Raw genomic sequence first — 17,204 nt, 5'->3', positions numbered from 1 at the left:
ACGTGGCTTTGAGTTAACTCTCCACCTTTCTAGCCAGAAAATTGCGAGGCCAAATCTCACCACGGCGCGAAATTAAAGTTGACTGTTCTTTTTTTCAACCAAAAGAATCCTAGGAAAAATTAACGGTAAAAAATGCTATCAAAATTAAGCCATTTGTTAAAGTTCAGACCAGTTCAAGAGGTTAAAAAAAAATTTGAGGCATTTTTGTAGAAAATCATTGTATTTCTTTTTACGGCAAGTATCTAGCAACCGCAACAAAAAAAAGTCAAATAAACTTTGAATTTTTGTTGTTGAGTATTACCTTTTTTGTTTTAGTATCTTTTTAGCAGTTGAAATTAAACGAGTTACAAATTAAGAATATCTGGAAATCTGATTGTTTTTTTTTCTTCTTCGGCGGTTACCCGAAGCTGGTCAAAAACAAGTTCTGTAGATAATTTTAAAACTAGATCTCTTTGAGTTCCCGCAAGTCAGATTATTGTCTTGATTATTTTTTAATCAATTCTTTCTAAACTTTTTAAAATGTGACGTGTTGATCTTATTATACAGAGGCCTGCCATTAGCTCGCTACTAAGTATACATCTGGAAATCAGCCAGCGTGGCCCGCGATGAAAGTGTCGGAGTCCAGCCCGCGTGGCCTAATGGGGCTGGACTCCGACACTTAACTATAATGAAACCGATGATCGAGCCCGCGTGGCCTAATGGATATGGCATCTGGCTCCTAACCAGAAGATTGCGAGTTCGAATCTCGCCGCGGGTAGAAAAACTCTGTATCTGTCCGGAAAAAGTTTGAAGCTAATAGCAGCTTCGATTGGGTGGCTGTATTAAATCATTGTACCTCAAGTTTCCGCAAAATCTCCAGCAATTACAGCAGTTAAACAGATACTTAAATTTTGAGTTTTTGACTTCGTTTTAGTCTATTTTTAAATTTTCCGTAGCTATTTTCAGTTGAAATCAATTAATCTGTTTTAAAAATGATATATCTAGCAATCTGAAGGGGCTGTTCATTCTTTTTTGGCGGATCAACGAATGTCTCATCAGTTTTGCGTAAGTTCAGATTGCTGTTTTAATGAAAGTTTGAATGTTTTTCCTTTATTTCAAAATGTAAAATAGAATACACAGTATATTCGACGTGGCTTTGGGTTAACTCTTCACATTTCTAGCCAGAAAATTGCGAGCCTAAGTCTCACCACGGCGCGAAAATAAAGTTGACTGGTCTTTTTTAACCCAAAGAATCCTAGGAAAAATTAACGGTAAAAAATGCTATCAAAATTGAGCCATTTGTTAAAGTTCAGACCAGTTCAAGAGGATAGAAAAAAATTTTGAGACGGTTTTGTAGAAAATCATTGTATGTTTTTTTACGGCAAGTATCTAGCAATCTTAACAATAAAGAAGTCAAATAAACTTTGATTTTTTTTGGTTGAGTTATTACTTTTTTTGTTTTCGTTTCTTTTTAGCAGTTGAAATTAAACGAGTTACAAATTAAGATATCTGGAAATCTGATTGTTTTTTTTTTCTTCTTCGGCGGTTACCCGAGGTTGGTCAAAAACAAATTCTGTAGAAAATTTTAAAACTAGATCTCTTTGAGTTCCCGCAAGTCAGATTATTGTCTTGATTATTTTTTAATCAATTCTTTCTAAACTTTTTAAAATGTGACGTGTTGATCTTATTATACAGAGGCCTGCCATTAGCTCGCTACTAAGTATACATCTGGAAATCAGCTTGTTAAATTTCAGGCCTCTGCTTCTTTGAAAATCTCTAATCCGAATGGCGAAAAATGAAACTTAACTATAATGAAACTGATGATCCAGCCAGCGTGGCCTAATGGATAAGGCGTCTGGCTCTTAACCAGAAGATTGCGTGTTCGAATCTCACCGCGGGTAGTAATGCTCTGTATTTGTCCGGAAAAAGTTTGAAGCTAATAGCAGTTTTGATTGGGTGGCTGTTTTAAATCAGTGTACTTCAAGTTTTCGCAAAATCTCCATCAATTACAGCAGTAAACAGATACTTAAATTTTGAGTTTTTGACTTTGTTTTAGTCCATTTTTTAAAATTTCCGTAGCTATTTTCTGTTGAAATTAAATAATCGGTTTTAAAAATGATATATCTAGCAATCTGAAGGGGCTGTTCTTTCTTTTTTGGCGGATCAACGAATGTCTCATCAGTTTTTGAGTAAGTTCAGATTGCTGTCTTACTGAAAGTTTGATTGTTTTTCCTTTATTTCAAAATGTAAAATAGAATACACAGTATATTCGACGTGGCTTTGGGTTAACTCTTCACATTTCTAGCCAGAAAATTGCGAGCCTAAGTCTCACCACGGTGCGAAAATAAAGTTGACTGGTCTTTTTTAACCCAAAGAATTCTGGGAAAAATTAACGGTAAAAAATGCTATCAAAATTAAGCCATTTGTTAAAGTTCAGACCAGTTCAAGAGGTTAGAAAAAAAATTTGAGACGGTTTTATAGAAAATCATTGTATTTTTTTTACGGCAAGTATCTAGCAATCGCAACAATAAAGAAGTCAAATAAACTTTGAATTTTTTTTGGTTGAGTTATTACCTTTTTTGTTTTCGTTTCTTTTTAGAAGTTGAAATTAAACGAGTTACAAATTAAGATATCTGGAAATCTGATTGTTTTTTTTTCTTCTTCGGCGGTTACCCGAGGCTGGTCAAAAACAAATTCTGCAAAAAATTTTAAAACTAGATCTCTTTGAGTTCCCGCAAGTCAGATTATTGTCTTGACTATTTTTTAATCAGTTCTGTCGAAATTTTTCTAAAACGTGACGTGTTGGTCTTATTATACAGAGGCCTGCTATTAGCTCGCTACCAAGTGTACATCTGGAAATCAGCCCGCGTGGCCCGCGATGAAAGTGTCGGAGTCCAGCCCGCGTGGCCTAATGGATAAGGCGTCTGGCTCCTAACCAGAAGATTGCGAGTTCGAATCTCGCCGCGGGTAGTAAAGTTCTGTATCTGGCCGTAAAAAGTTTGAAGCTAATAGCAGTTTCGTTTGGGTGGCTCTATTAAATCATTGTACCTCATGTTTCCGCAAAATCTCCAGCAATTACAGCAGTAAAACATACTTTAATTTTGAGTTTTTGACTTTGTTTTAGTCCATTTTTTTAAATTTCCGTAGCTATTTTCAGTTGAAATTAATCAATCGGTTTTCAAATTGAGATATCTAGCTATCTGAAGGCTGTTCATTCTTTTTTGGGGTTCAACGAATGTCTCATCAGTTTTTGCGTAAATTCAGATTGCTGTTTTACTGAAAGTTTGAATATTTTTCCTTTATTTCAAAATGTGTAAAAGAATACACAATATAATCGACGTGGCTTTGGGTTAACTCTTCACATTTCTAGCCAGAAAATTGCGAGCCTAAGTGTCGCCACGGCGCGAAAATAAAGTTGACTGGTCTTTTTTAACCCAAAGAATCCTAGTAAAAATTAACGGTAAAAAATAATATCAAAATTAAGCCATTTGTTAAAGTTCAGACCAGTTCAAGAGGTTAGAAAAAAAATTTGAGGCATTTTTGTAGAAAATCATTGTATTTCTTTTTACGGCAAGTATCTAGCAACCGCAACAAAAAAAGTCAAATAAACTTTGAATTTTTGTTGTTGAGTATTACCTTTTTTGTTTTAGTATCTTTTTAGCAGTTGAAATTAAACGAGATACAAATTAAGATATCTGGAAATCTCATTGTTATTTATTCTTCTTCGGCGGTTACCCGAGGCTGGTCAAAAAAAAATTTCTTCGAAAAATTTTAAAACTAGATCTCTTTGAGTTCCCCCTAGCCAGATTATTGTCTTGATTTTTTTAAATCAGTTCTTTCTAAACTTTTTAAAATGTGACGTGTTGATCTTATTATACAGAAGCTTGCCATTAGCTCGCTACTAAGTATACATCTGGAAATCAGCTTGTTAAATTTATGGCCTCTGCTTCTTTGAAAATCTTTAATCCGAATGGCGAAAAATGAAACTTAACTGTAATGAAACTGATGATCCAGCCAGAGTGGCCTAATGGATAAGGCGTCTGGCTCCTAACCAGAAGATTGCGCGTTCGAATCTCGCCGCGGGTAGTAAAGCTATGTATTTGTCCGGAAAAAGTTTGAAGCTAATAGCACTTTCGATTGGGTGGCTGTTTTAAATCAATGTACTTCAAGTTTTCGCAAAATCTCCAGCAATTACAGCAGTAAAACAGATACTTAAATTTTGAGTTTTTGACTTTGTTTTAGTCCATTTTTTAAAATTTCCGTAGCTATTCTCATTTGACATTAATTAATCGGTTTTAAAAATGATATATCTAGCAATCTGAAGGGGCTGTTTATTCTTTTTTGGCGGATCAACGAATGTCTCATCAGTTTTTGCGTAAGTTCAGATTGCTGTTTTACCGAAAGTTTGAATGTTTTTCCTTTATTTCAAAATGTAAAATAGAATACACAGTATATTCGACGTGGCTTTGGGTTAACTCTTCAAATTTCTAGCCAGAAAATTGCGAGCCTAAGTCTCACCACGGCGCGAAAATAAAGTTGACTGGTCTTTTTCAACCCAAAGAAACCTAGGAAAAATTAACGGTAAAAAATGCTTTCAAAATTAAGCCATTTGTTAAAGTTTAGACCAGTTCAAGAGGATAGAAAAAAAATTTGAGACGTTTTTGTAGAAAATCATTGCATTTCCTTTTACGGCAAGTATCTAGCAATCGCAACATTAAAGAAGTCAAATAAACTTTGAATTTTTTTTGGTTGAGTTATTACGTATTTTGTTTTCGTTTCTTTTTAGCAGTTGAAATTAAACGAGTTACAAATTAAGTTATCTGGAAATCTGATTGTTTTTTTCTCTTCTTCGGCGGTTACCCGAGGCTGGTCAAAAACAAATTCTGCAGAAAATTTTAAAACTAGATCTCTTTGAGTTCCCGCAAGTCAGATTATTGTCTTGACTATTTTTTAATCAGTTCTGTCGAAAATTTTCTAAAACGTGACGTGTTGATCTTATTAAACAGAGGCCTGCCATTAGCTCGCTACTAAGTGTACATCTGGAAATCAGCCCGCGTAACCCGCGATGAAAGTGTCGGAGTCCAGCCCGCGTGGCCTAATGGATAAGGCGTCTGGCTCCTAACCAGAAGATTGTGAGTTCGAATCTCGCCGCGGGTAGTAAAGATCTGTATCTGTCCATAAAAAGTTTCAAGCTAATAGCAGTTTCGTTTGGGTGGCTCTATTAAATCATTGTACTTCAAGTTTCCGCAAAACCTCCAGCAATTACATCAGTTAAACAGATCCTTAAATTTTGAGTTTTTGACTTTGTTTGAGTCCATTTTTTTTTAAAATTTCCGTAGCTATTTTCAGTTGAAATTAATCAATCGGTTTTCAAAATGAGATATCTAGCAATCTGAAGGCTGTTCATTCTTTTTTGGGGTTCAACGAATGTCTCATCAGTTTTTGCGTAAATTTAGATTGCTGTTTTACTGAAAGTTTGAATATTTTTCCTTTATTTCAAAATGTGTAAAAGAATACACAATATATTCGACGTGGCTTTGGGTTAATTCTCCACATTTCTAGCCAGAAAATTGCGAGGCCAAATTTCACCACGGCGGGAAAATAAAGTTGACTGGTCTTTTTTAACCCAAAGAATCCTAGGAAAAATTAACAGTAAAACATGCTATCAAAATTAAGCCAATTGTTAAAGTTCAGACCAGTTCAAGAGGATAGAAAAAAATTTGAGACATTTTCGTAGAAAATCATTGTAAATCTTTTAACGGCAAGTATCTAGCAACCGCAACAAAAAAAAAGTCAAATAAACTTTGAATTTTTGTTGTTGAGTATTACCTTTTTTGTATTAGTATCTTTTTAGCAGTTGAAATTAAACGAGATAAAAATTAAGATATCTGGAAATCTCATTGTTATTCATTCTTCTTCGGCGGTTACCCGAGGCTGGTCAAAAAATATTCTTCAAAAAATTTTAAAACTAGATCTCTTTGAGTTTCCCCAAGTCAGATTATTGTCTTGATTATTTTTTAATCAGTTCTTTCTAAACTTTTTAAAATGTGACGTGTTGATCTTATTATACAGAGGCCTGCCATTAGCTCGCTACTAAGCATACATCTGGAAATCAGCTTGTTAAATTTCAGGCCTCTGCTTTTTTGAAAATCTTTAATCCGAATGGCGAAAAATGAAACTTAACTATAATGAAACGGATGATACAGCCAGCGTGGCCTAATGGATAAGGCGTCTGGCTCCTAACCAGAAGATTGCGAGTTCGAATCTCGCCGCGGGTAGTAAAGCTCTGTATCTGTCCGGAAAAAGTTTGAAGCTAATAGTAGTTTCGATTGGGTGGCTGTATTAAATCATTGTACCTCAAATTTCCGCAAAATCTCCAGCAATTCCAACAGTAAAACAGATACTTAAATTTTGAGTTTTTGACTTTGTTTTAGTCCATTTTTTAAAATTTCCGTAGCTATTCTCATTTGACATTAATTAATCGGTTTTAAAAATGATATATCTAGCAATCTGAAGGGGCTGTTTATTCTTTTTTGGCGGATCAACGAATGTCTCATCAGTTTTTGCGTAAGTTCAGATTGCTGTTTTACCGAAAGTTTGAATGTTTTTCCTTTATTTCAAAATGTAAAATAGAATACACAGTATATTCCACGTGGCTTTGGGTTAACTCTTCAAATTTCTAGCCAGAAAATTGCGAGCCTAAGTCTCACCACGGCGCGAAAATAAAGTTGACTGGTTATTTTCAACCCAAAGAAACCTAGGAAAAATTAACGGTAAAAAATGCTTTCAAAATTAAGCCATTTGTTAAAGTTCAGACCAGTTCAAGAGGATAGAAAAAAAATTTGAGACGTTTTTGTAGAAAAGCATTGCATTTCCTTTTACGGCAAGTATCTAGCAATCGCAACATTAAAGAAGTCAAATAAACTTTGAATTTTTTTTGGTTGAGTTATTACGTATTTTGTTTTCGTTTCTTTTTAGCAGTTGAAATTAAATGAGTTACAAATTAAGTTATCTGGAAATCTGATTGTTTTTTTCTCTTCTTCGGCGGTTACCCGAGGCTGCTCAAAAACAAATTCTGCAGAAAATTTTAAAACTAGATCTCTTTGAGTTCCCGCAAGTCAGATTATTGTCTTGACTATTTTTTAATCAGTTCTGTCGAAAATTTTCTAAAACGTGACGTGTTGATCTTATTATACAAAGGCCTGCCATTAGCTCGCTACTAAGTGTACATCTGGAAATCAGCCCGCGTGGCCCGCGATGAAAGTGTCGGAGTCCAGCCCGCGTGGCCTAATGGATAAGGCGTCTGGCTCCTAACCAGAAGATTGCGAGTTCGAATCTCGCCGCGGGTAGTAAAGATCTGTATCTGTCCATAAAAAGTTTGAAGCTAATAGCAGTTTCGTTTGGGTGGCGCTATTAAATCATTGTACTTCAAGTTTCCGCAAAATCTCCAGCAATTACATCAGTTAAACAGATCCTTTAATTTTGAGTTTTTGACTTTGTTTGAGTCCATTTTTTTTTAAATTTCCGTAGCTATTTTCAGTTGAAATTAATCAATCGGTTTTCAAAATGAGATATCTAGCAATCTGAAGGCTGTTCATTCTTTTTTGGGGTTCAACGAATGTCTCATCAGTTTTTGCGTAAATTTAGATAGCTGTTTTACTGAAAGTTTGAATATGTTTCCTTTATTTCAAAATGTGTAAAAGAATACACAATATATTCGACGTGGCTTTGGGTTAACTCTCCACATTTCTAGCCAGAAAATTGCGAGGCCAAATTTCACCACGGCGGGAAAATAAAGTTGACTGGTCTTTTTTAACCCAAAGAATCCTAGGAAAAATTAACAGTAAAACATGCAATCAAAATTAAGCCAATTGTTAAAGTTCAGACCAGTTCAAGAGGATAGAAAAAAATTTGAGACATTTTCGTAGAAAATCATTGTAAATCTTTTAACGGCAAGTATCTAGCAACCGCAACAAAAAAAAAGTCAAATAAACTTTGAATTTTTGTTGTTGAGTATTACCTTTTTTGTATTAGTATCTTTTTAGCAGTTGAAATTAAACGAGATACAAATTAAGATATCTGGAAATCTCATTGTTATTTATTCTTCTTCGGCGGTTACCCGAGGCTGGTCAAAAAATATTCTTCAAAAAATTTTAAAACTAGATCTCTTTGAGTTCCCCCAAGTCAGATTATTGTCTTGATTATTTTTTAATCAGTTCTTTCTAAACTTTTTAAAATGTGACGTGTTGATCTTATTATACAGAGGCCTGCCATTAGCTCGCTACTAAGCATACATCTGGAAATCAGCTTGTTAAATTTCAGGCCTCTGCTTTTTTGAAAATTTTTAATCCGAATGGCGAAAAATGAAACTTAACTATAATGAAACTGATGATACAGCCAGCGTGGCCTAATGGATAAGGCGTCTGGCTCCTAACCAGAAGATTGCGAGTTCGAATCTCGCCGCGGGTAGTAAAGCTCTGTATCTGTCCGGAAAAAGTTTGAAGCTAATAGCAGTTTCGATTGGGTGGCTGTATTAAATCATTGTACCTCAAATTTCCGCAAAATCTCCAGCAATTCCAACAGTAATACAGATACTTAAATTTTGAGTTTTTGACTTTGTTTAAGTCCAGTTTTTTTTAAATTTCCGTAGCTATTTTTAGTTGAAATTAATCAATCGGTTTTCAAATTGAGATATCTAGCAATCTGAAGGCTGTTCGTTCTTTTTTGGGGTTCAACGAATGTCTCATCAGTTTTTGCGTAAATTCAGATTGCTGTTTTACTGAAAGTTTGAATATTTTTCTTTTATTTCAAAATGTGTAAAAGAATACACAATATATTCGACGTGGCTTTGGGTTAACTCTCCACCTTTCTAGCCAGAAAATTGCGAGGCCAAATTTCACCACGGCGGGAAAATAAAGTTGACTGGTCTTTTTTAACCCAAAGAATCCTTGGAAAAATTAAAAGTAAAACATGCTATCAAAATTAAGCCAATTGTTAAAGTTCAGACCAGTTCAAGAGGATAGAAAAAATATTTGAGACATTTTCGTAGAAAATCATTGTATTTCTTTTAACGGCAAGTATCTAGCAACCGCAACAAAAAAAGTCAAATAAACTTTGAATTTTTGTTGTTGAGTATTACCTTTTTTGTATTAGTATCTTTTTAGCAGTTGAAATAAAACGAGATACAAATTAAGATATCTGGAAATCTCATTGTTATTTATTCTTCTTCGGCGGTTACCCGAGGCTGGTCAAAAATATTCTTCAAAAATTTTAAAACTAGATCTCTTTGAGTTCCCCCAAGTCAGATTATTGTCTTGATTATTTTTTAATCAGTTCTTTCTAAACTTTTTAAAATGTGACGTGTTGATCTTATTATACAGAGGCCTGCCATTAGCTCGCTACTAAGTATACATCTGGAAATCAGCTTGTTAAATTTCAGGCCTCTGCTTCTTTGAAAGTTTTTAATCCGAATGGCGAAAAATGAAACTACTATAATGAAACTAATGATCCAGCCATCGTGGCCTAATGGATAAGGCGTCTGGCTCCTAACCAGAATATTGCGCGTTCGAATCTCGCCGCGGGTAGTTAAGCTCTGTATTTGTCCGGGAAAAGTTTGAAGCTAATAGCAGTTTCGATTGGGTTGCTGTTTTAAATCAATGTAATTCAAGTGTTCGAATCTCCAGCAATTACAGCAGTAAAACAGATACTTAAATTTTGAGTTTTTGACTTTGTTTTAGTCCATTTTTTAAAATTTCCGTAGCTATTCTCAGTTGAAATTAATTAATTGGTTTTAACAATGATAGATCTAGCAATCTGAAGGGGCTGTTCATTCTTTTTTGGCGGACCAACGAAAGTCTCATCAGTTTTTGCGTAAGTTCAGATTGCTGTTTTACTGAAAGTTTGAATGTTTTTCATTTATTTCAAAATGTAAAATAGAATACACAGTATATTCGACGTGGCTTTGGGTTAACTCTTTACATTTCTAGCCAGAAAATTGCGAGCCTAAGTCTCACCACGGCGCGAAAATAAAGTTGACTGGTCTTTTTTAACCCAAAGAATCCTACGAAAAATTAACGGTAAAAAATGCTATCAAAATTAAGCCAATTGTTAAAGTTCAGACCAGTTCAAGAGGATAGAAAAAATATTTGAGACATTTTCGTAGAAAATCATTGTATTTCTTTTAACGGCAAGTATCTAGCAACCGCAACAAAAAAAGTCAAATAAACTTTGAATTTTTGTTGTTGAGTATTACCTTTTTTGTATTAGTATCTTTTTAGCAGTTGAAATAAAACGAGATACAAATTAAGATATCTGGAAATCTCATTGTTATTTATTCTTCTTCGGCGGTTACCCGAGGCTGGTCAAAAATATTCTTCAAAAATTTTAAAACTAGATCTCTTTGAGTTCCCCCAAGTCAGATTATTGTCTTGATTATTTTTTAATCAGTTCTTTCTAAACTTTTTAAAATGTGACGTGTTGATCTTATTATACAGAGGCCTGCCATTAGCTCGCTACTAAGTATACATCTGGAAATCAGCTTGTTAAATTTCAGGCCTCTGCTTCTTTGAAAGTTTTTAATCCGAATGGCGAAAAATGAAACTACTATAATGAAACTAATGATCCAGCCATCGTGGCCTAATGGATAAGGCGTCTGGCTCCTAACTAGAATATTGCGCGTTCGAATCTCGCCGCGGGTAGTTAAGCTCTGTATTTGTCCGGGAAAAGTTTGAAGCTAATAGCAGTTTCGATTGGGTTGCTGTTTTAAATCAATGTAATTCAAGTGTTCGAATCTCCAGCAATTACAGCAGTAAAACAGATACTTAAATTTTGAGTTTTTGACTTTGTTTTAGTCCATTTTTTAAAATTTCCGTAGCTATTCTCAGTTGAAATTAATTAATCGGTTTTAACAATGATAGATCTAGCAATCTGAAGGGGCTGTTCATTCTTTTTTGGCGGACCAACGAATGTCTCATCAGTTTTTGCGTAAGTTCAGATTGCTGTTTTACTGAAAGTTTGAATGTTTTTCATTTATTTCAAAATGTAAAATAGAATACACAGTATATTCGACGTGGCTTTGGGTTAACTCTTTACATTTCTAGCCAGAAAATTGCGAGCCTAAGTCTCACCACGGCGGGAAAATAAAGTTGACTGGTCTTTTTTAACCCAAAGAATCCTTGGAAAAATTAAAAGTAAAACATGCTATCAAAATTAAGCCAATTGTTAAAGTTCAGACCAGTTCAAGAGGATAGAAAAAATATTTGAGACATTTTCGTAGAAAATCATTGTATTTCTTTTAACGGCAAGTATCTAGCAACCGCAACAAAAAAAGTCAAATAAACTTTGAATTTTTGTTGTTGAGTATTACCTTTTTTGTATTAGTATCTGTTTAGCAGTTGAAATAAAACGAGATACAAATTAAGATATCTGGAAATCTCATTGTTATTTATTCTTCTTCGGCGGTTACCCGAGGCTGGTCAAAAATATTCTTCAAAAATTTTAAAACTAGATCTCTTTGAGTTCCCCCAAGTCAGATTATTGTCTTGATTATTTTTTAATCAGTTCTTTCTAAACTTTTTAAAATGTGACGTGTTGATCTTATTATACAGAGGCCTGCCATTAGCTCGCTACTAAGTATACATCTGGAAATCAGCTTGTTAAATTTCAGGCCTCTGCTTCTTTGAAAGTTTTTAATCCGAATGGCGAAAAATGAAACTACTATAATGAAACTAATGATCCAGCCATCGTGGCCTAATGGATAAGGCGTCTGGCTCCTAACCAGAATATTGCGCGTTCGAATCTCGCCGCGGGTAGTTAAGCTCTGTATTTGTCCGGGAAAAGTTTGAAGCTAATAGCAGTTTCGATTGGGTTGCTGTTTTAAATCAATGTAATTCAAGTGTTCGAATCTCCAGCAATTACAGCAGTAAAACAGATACTTAAATTTTGAGTTTTTGACTTTGTTTTAGTCCATTTTTTAAAATTTCCGTAGCTATTCTCAGTTGAAATTAATTAATCGGTTTTAACAATGATAGATCTAGCAATCTGAAGGGGCTGTTCATTCTTTTTTGGCGGACCAACGAATGTCTCATCAGTTTTTGCGTAAGTTCAGATTGCTGTTTTACTGAAAGTTTGAATGTTTTTCATTTATTTCAAAATGTAAAATAGAATACACAGTATATTCGACGTGGCTTTGGGTTAACTCTTTACATTTCTAGCCAGAAAATTGCGAGCCTAAGTCTCACCACGGCGCGAAAATAAAGTTGACTGGTCTTTTTTAACCCAAAGAATCCTACGAAAAATTAACGGTAAAAAATGCTATCAAAATTAAGCCATTTGTTAAAGTTCAGACCAGTTCAAGAGGATAGAAAAAAAATTTGAGACGTTTTTGTAGAAAATCATTGTATTTCCTTTTACGGCAAGTATCTAGCAATCGCAACAATAAAGAAATCAAATAAACTTTGAATTTTTTTTGGTTGAGTTTTTACCTTTTTGTTTTCGTTTCTTTTTAGCAGTTGAAATTAAACGAGTTACAAATTAAGATATCTGGAAATCTGATTGTTTTTTTTCTTCTTCGGCGGTTACCCGAGGCTGGTCAAAAAGAAATTCTGCAGAAAATTTTAAAACTAGATCTCTTTGAGTTCCCGCAAGTCAGATTATTGTCTTGACTATTTTTTAATCAGTTCTGTCGAAATTTTTCTAAAACGTGACGTGTTGATCTTATTATACAGAGGCCTGCCATTAGCTCGCTACTAAGTGTACATCTGGAAATCAGCCCACTTGGCCCGCGTTGAAAGTGTCGGAGTCCAGCCCGCGTGGCCTAATGGATAAGGCGTCTGGCTCCTAACCAGAAGATTGCGAGTTCGAATCTCGCCGCGGGTAGTACAGTTTTGTATCTGTCCGTAAAAAGTTTGAAGCTAATAGCAGTTTCGTTTGGGTGGCTCTATTAAATCATTGTACTTCAAGTTTCCGCAAAATCTCCAGCAATTACATCAGTTAAACAGATCCTTTAATTTTGAGTTTTTGACTTTGTTTGAGTCCATTTTTTTTAAAATTTCCGTAGCTATTTTCAGTTGAAATTAATCAATCGGTTTTCAAAATGAGATATCTAGCAATCTGAAGGCTGTTCATTCTTTTTTGGGGTTCAACGAATGTCTCATCAGTTTTTGCGTAAATTTAGATTGCTGTTTTACTGAAAGTTTGAATATTTTTCCTTTATTTCAAAATGTTTAATAGAATACACAATATATTCGACGTGGCTTTGGGTTAACACTTCACATTTTTAGCCAGAAAATTGCGAGCCTAAGTCTCGCCACGGCGCGAAAATAAAGTTGACTGGTCTTTCTTAACCCAAAGAATCCTAGGAAAAATTAACGGTAAAAAATGCTATCAAAATTAAGCCATTTGTTAAACTCAGACTAGTTCAAGAGGATAGAAAAAAAAATTGAGACATTTTTGTAGAAAATCATTGTATTTCATTTTCTGGCAAGTATCTAGCAACCGCAACAGAAAAAAGTCAAATAAACTTTGAATTTTTTTTGGTTGAGTTTTTACCTTTTTTGTTTTCGTATCTTTTTAGCAGTTGAAATTAAACGAGTTACAAATTAAGATATCTGGAAATCTCATTGTTATTTATTCTTCTTCGGTGGTTACCCGAGGCTGGTCAAAAAAAAATTTCTTCGAAAAATTTTAAAACTAGGTCTCTTTGAGTTCCCGCAAGTCAGATTATTGTCTTGATTCTTTTTTAATCAGTTCTTTCCAATTTTTTAGAACGTGACGCGTTGATCTTATTATACAGAGGCCTGCTATTAGCTAGCTACTAAATATACATCTGGAAATCAGCTTGTTAAATTTCAGGCCCCTGCCTCTTTGAAAATCTTTAATCCGAATGGCGAAAAATGACACTTAACTATAATGTATCTAATGCTTCAGCCCGCGTGGCCTAATGGATAAGGCGTCAGGCTCCTAACCAGAAGATAGCGAGTTCGAATCTCGCCGCGGGTAGTAAAGTTCTGTATATGTCCGTAAAAAGTTTGAAGCTAATAGCAGTTTCGATTGGATGGCTGTATTAAATCATTGTACCTCAAGTTTCCGCAAAATCTCCAGTAATTACAGCAGTTAAACAGATACTTAAATTTTGAGTTTTTGACTTTATTTTAGTCCATTTTTTTTATTATTTCCGTAGCTATTTTCAGTTGAAATTAATTAATCGGTTTTTAAAATGAGATATCTAGCAATCTGAAGGCTGTTCATTCTTTTTTGGGGATTCAACGAATGTCTCATCAGTTTTTGCGTAAGTTCAGATTGCTGTTTTTTCGAAAGTTTGAATATTTTTCCTTTATTTCAAAATGTGTAATAGAATACACAATATATTCGACGTGGCTTTGGGCTAACTCTTCACATTTTTAGCCAGAAAATTGCGAGCCTAAGTCTCGCCACGGCGCGAAAATAAGGTTGACTGGTCTTTCTTAACCCAAAGAATCCTAGGAAAAATTAACGGTAAAAAATGCTATCAAAATTAAGCCATTTGTTAAAGTTCAGACTAGTTCAAGAGGATAGAAAAAAAATTGAGACATTTTTGTAGAAAATCATTGTATTTCATTTTCTGGCAAGTATCTAGCAACCGCAACAATAAAGAAGTCAAATAAACTTTGAATTTTTTTTGGTTGAGTTTTTACCTTTTTTGTTTTCGTATCTTTTTAGCAGTTGAAATTAAACGAGTTACAAATTAAGATATCTGGAAATCTCATTGTTATTTATTCTTCTTCGGTGGTTACCCGAGGCTGGTCAAAAAAAAATTTCTTCGAAAAATTTTAAAACTAGGTCTCTTTGAGTTCCCGCAAGTCAGATTATTGTCTTGATTCTTTTTTAATCAGTTCTTTCCAATTTTTTAGAACGTGACGCGTTGATCTTATTATACAGAGGCCTGCTATTAGCTAGCTACTAAATATACATCTGGAAATCAGCTTGTTAAATTTCAGGCCCCTGCCTCTTTGAAAATCTTTAATCCGAATGGCGAAAAATGACACTTAACTATAATGTAACAAATGCTTCAGCCCGCGTGGCCTAATGGATAAGGCGTCAGGCTCCTAACCAGAAGATAGCGAGTTCGAATCTCGCCGCGGGTAGTAAAGTTCTGTATCTGTCCGTAAAAAGTTTGAAGCTAATAGCAGTTTCGATTGGATGGCTGTATTAAATCATTGTACCTCAAGTTTCCGCAAAATCTCCACTTATTACAGCAGTTAAACAGATACTTAAATTTTGAGTTTTTGACTTTATTTTAGTCCATTTTTTTTTTATTATTTCCGTAGCTATTTTCAGTTAAAATTAATTAATCGGTTTTTAAAATGAGATATCTAGCAATCTGAAGGCTGTTCATTCTTTTTTGGGGATTCAACGAATGTCTCATCAGTTTTTGCGTAAGTTCAGATTGCTGTTTTTTCGAAAGTTTGAATATTTTTCCTTTATTTCAAAATGTGTAATAGAATACACAATATATTCGACGTGGCTTTGGGCTAACTCTTCACATTTTTAGCCAGAAAATTGCGAGCCTAAGTCTCGCCACGGCGCGAAAATAAAGTTGACTGGTCTTTCTTAACCCAAAGAATCCTAGGAAAAATTAACGGTAAAAAATGCTATCAAAATTAAGCCATTTGTTAAAGTTCAGACTAGTTCAAGAGGATAGAAAAAAAAATTGAGACATTTTTGTAGAAAATCATTGTATTTCATTTTCTGGCACGTATCTAGCAACCGCAACAGAAAAAAGTCAAATAAACTTTGAATTTTTTTTGTTGAGTTATTACCTTTTTTGTTTTCGTTTCTTTTTAGCAGTTGAAATTAAACGAGTTACAAATTAAGATATCTGGAAATCTGATTGTTTTTTTTCTTCTTCAGCGGTTACCCGAGGCTGGTCAAAAAGAAATTCTGCAGGAAAATTTTAAAACTAGATCTCTTTGAGTTCCCGCAAGTCAGATTATTGTCTTGATTATTTTTTAATCAGTTCTTTCGAAATTTTTCAAAATGTGACGTGTTGAACTTATTATACAGAGGCCTGCTATTAGCTCGCTACTAAGTATACATCTGGAAATCAGCTTGTTAAATTTCAGGCCCCTGCTTCTTTGAAAATCTTAATCCGAATGGCGAAAAATGAAACTTAATTATAATGAAAACGATGATCGAGACCGCGTGGCCTAATGGATATGGCATCTGGCTCCTAATCAGAAGATTGCGAGTTCGAATCTCGCCGCGGGTAGAAAAACTTTGTATCTGTCCGGAAAAAGTTTGAAGCTAATAGCAGTTTCGTTTGGATGGCTGTATTAAATCATTGTACCTCAAGTTTCCGCAAAATCTCCAGCAATTACAGCAGTTAAACAGATACTTAAATTTTGAGTTTTTGACTTTATTTTAGTCTAATTTTTTTTTTAAAATTTCGTAGCTATTTTTAGTTGAAATGAATCAATCGGTTTTCAAAATGAGATATCTAGCAATCTGAAGGCTGTTCATTCTTTTTTGGGGGTTCAACGAATGTCTCATCAGTTTTTGCGTAAATTCAGGTTGCTGTTTTACTGAAAGTTCGAATATTTTTCCTTTTTCAAAATGTGTAATAGAATACACAATATATTCGACGTGGCTTTGGGCTAACTCTTCACATTTCTAGCCAGAAAATTGCAAGCCTTAGTCTCGCCACGGCGCGAAAATAAAATTGACTGGTCTTCTTAACCCAAAGAATCCTAGGAAAAATTAATGGTAAAAAATGCTATCAAAATTAAGCCATTTGTTAAAGTTCAGACCAGTTCAAGAGGATAGAAAGAAAATTTGAGACATTTTTGTAGAAAATCATTGTATTTCCTTTTCTGGCAGTCATCTAGCAACCGCAACAGAAAAAAGTCAAATAAACTTTGAATTTTTGTTGTTGAGTATTACCTTTTTTGTTTTAGTATCTTTTTAGCAGTTGAAATTAAACGAGTTACAAATTAAGATATCTGGAAATCTCATTGTTAATTATTCTTCTTCGACGGTTACCCGAGGCTAGTCAAAAAAATTTCTTCAAAAAATTTTAAAACTAGATCTCTTTGAGTTCAAGTCAGATTTTTGTCTTGATTCTTTTTAATCAGTTCTTTCGAAATTTTTTAAAATGTGACATGTTGAACTTATTATACAGAGGCCTGCTATTAGCTCGCCATTTAGTATACATCTGGAAATCAGCTTGTTAAGTTTCAGGCCCCTGCTTC

General features: G+C 34.3%; 10 non-coding genes across 10 annotated transcripts; all 10 read left to right on the top strand.

Annotated features, from left to right (window-relative positions):
- Positions 1-684: 684 nt before the first annotated feature.
- On the top strand, positions 685-757 carry Trnar-ccu (transfer RNA arginine (anticodon CCU)). Its single transcript has one exon. It is a non-coding gene; the product is annotated as a tRNA-Arg (tRNA).
- Positions 758-2,876: 2,119 nt separating this feature from the next.
- Positions 2,877-2,949, top strand: Trnar-ccu (transfer RNA arginine (anticodon CCU)). Its single transcript has one exon. It is a non-coding gene; the product is annotated as a tRNA-Arg (tRNA).
- Positions 2,950-5,063: 2,114 nt separating this feature from the next.
- Trnar-ccu (transfer RNA arginine (anticodon CCU)) lies at positions 5,064-5,136 on the top strand. The gene has a single exon. It is a non-coding gene; the product is annotated as a tRNA-Arg (tRNA).
- Positions 5,137-6,184: 1,048 nt separating this feature from the next.
- Positions 6,185-6,257, top strand: Trnar-ccu (transfer RNA arginine (anticodon CCU)). Its single transcript has one exon. It is a non-coding gene; the product is annotated as a tRNA-Arg (tRNA).
- A 998-nt stretch (positions 6,258-7,255) lies between these two features.
- Trnar-ccu (transfer RNA arginine (anticodon CCU)) lies at positions 7,256-7,328 on the top strand. Its single transcript has one exon. It is a non-coding gene; the product is annotated as a tRNA-Arg (tRNA).
- A 1,047-nt stretch (positions 7,329-8,375) lies between these two features.
- Trnar-ccu (transfer RNA arginine (anticodon CCU)) lies at positions 8,376-8,448 on the top strand. Its single transcript has one exon. It is a non-coding gene; the product is annotated as a tRNA-Arg (tRNA).
- Positions 8,449-12,782: 4,334 nt separating this feature from the next.
- On the top strand, positions 12,783-12,855 carry Trnar-ccu (transfer RNA arginine (anticodon CCU)). The gene has a single exon. It is a non-coding gene; the product is annotated as a tRNA-Arg (tRNA).
- A 1,049-nt stretch (positions 12,856-13,904) lies between these two features.
- Positions 13,905-13,977, top strand: Trnar-ccu (transfer RNA arginine (anticodon CCU)). The gene has a single exon. It is a non-coding gene; the product is annotated as a tRNA-Arg (tRNA).
- A 1,051-nt stretch (positions 13,978-15,028) lies between these two features.
- On the top strand, positions 15,029-15,101 carry Trnar-ccu (transfer RNA arginine (anticodon CCU)). The gene has a single exon. It is a non-coding gene; the product is annotated as a tRNA-Arg (tRNA).
- Positions 15,102-16,152: 1,051 nt separating this feature from the next.
- Trnar-ccu (transfer RNA arginine (anticodon CCU)) lies at positions 16,153-16,225 on the top strand. Its single transcript has one exon. It is a non-coding gene; the product is annotated as a tRNA-Arg (tRNA).
- The last annotated feature ends 979 nt before the right edge of the window (positions 16,226-17,204 follow it).

Source organism: Symsagittifera roscoffensis, chromosome 6, assembly GCF_963678635.1.
Source record: "Symsagittifera roscoffensis chromosome 6, txSymRosc1.1, whole genome shotgun sequence".
NCBI lineage: Eukaryota > Metazoa > Xenacoelomorpha > Acoela > Convolutidae > Symsagittifera > Symsagittifera roscoffensis.
Note: the sequence above shows the minus strand (reverse complement) of the source record. Positions and strands in the feature narration are given on the sequence as shown.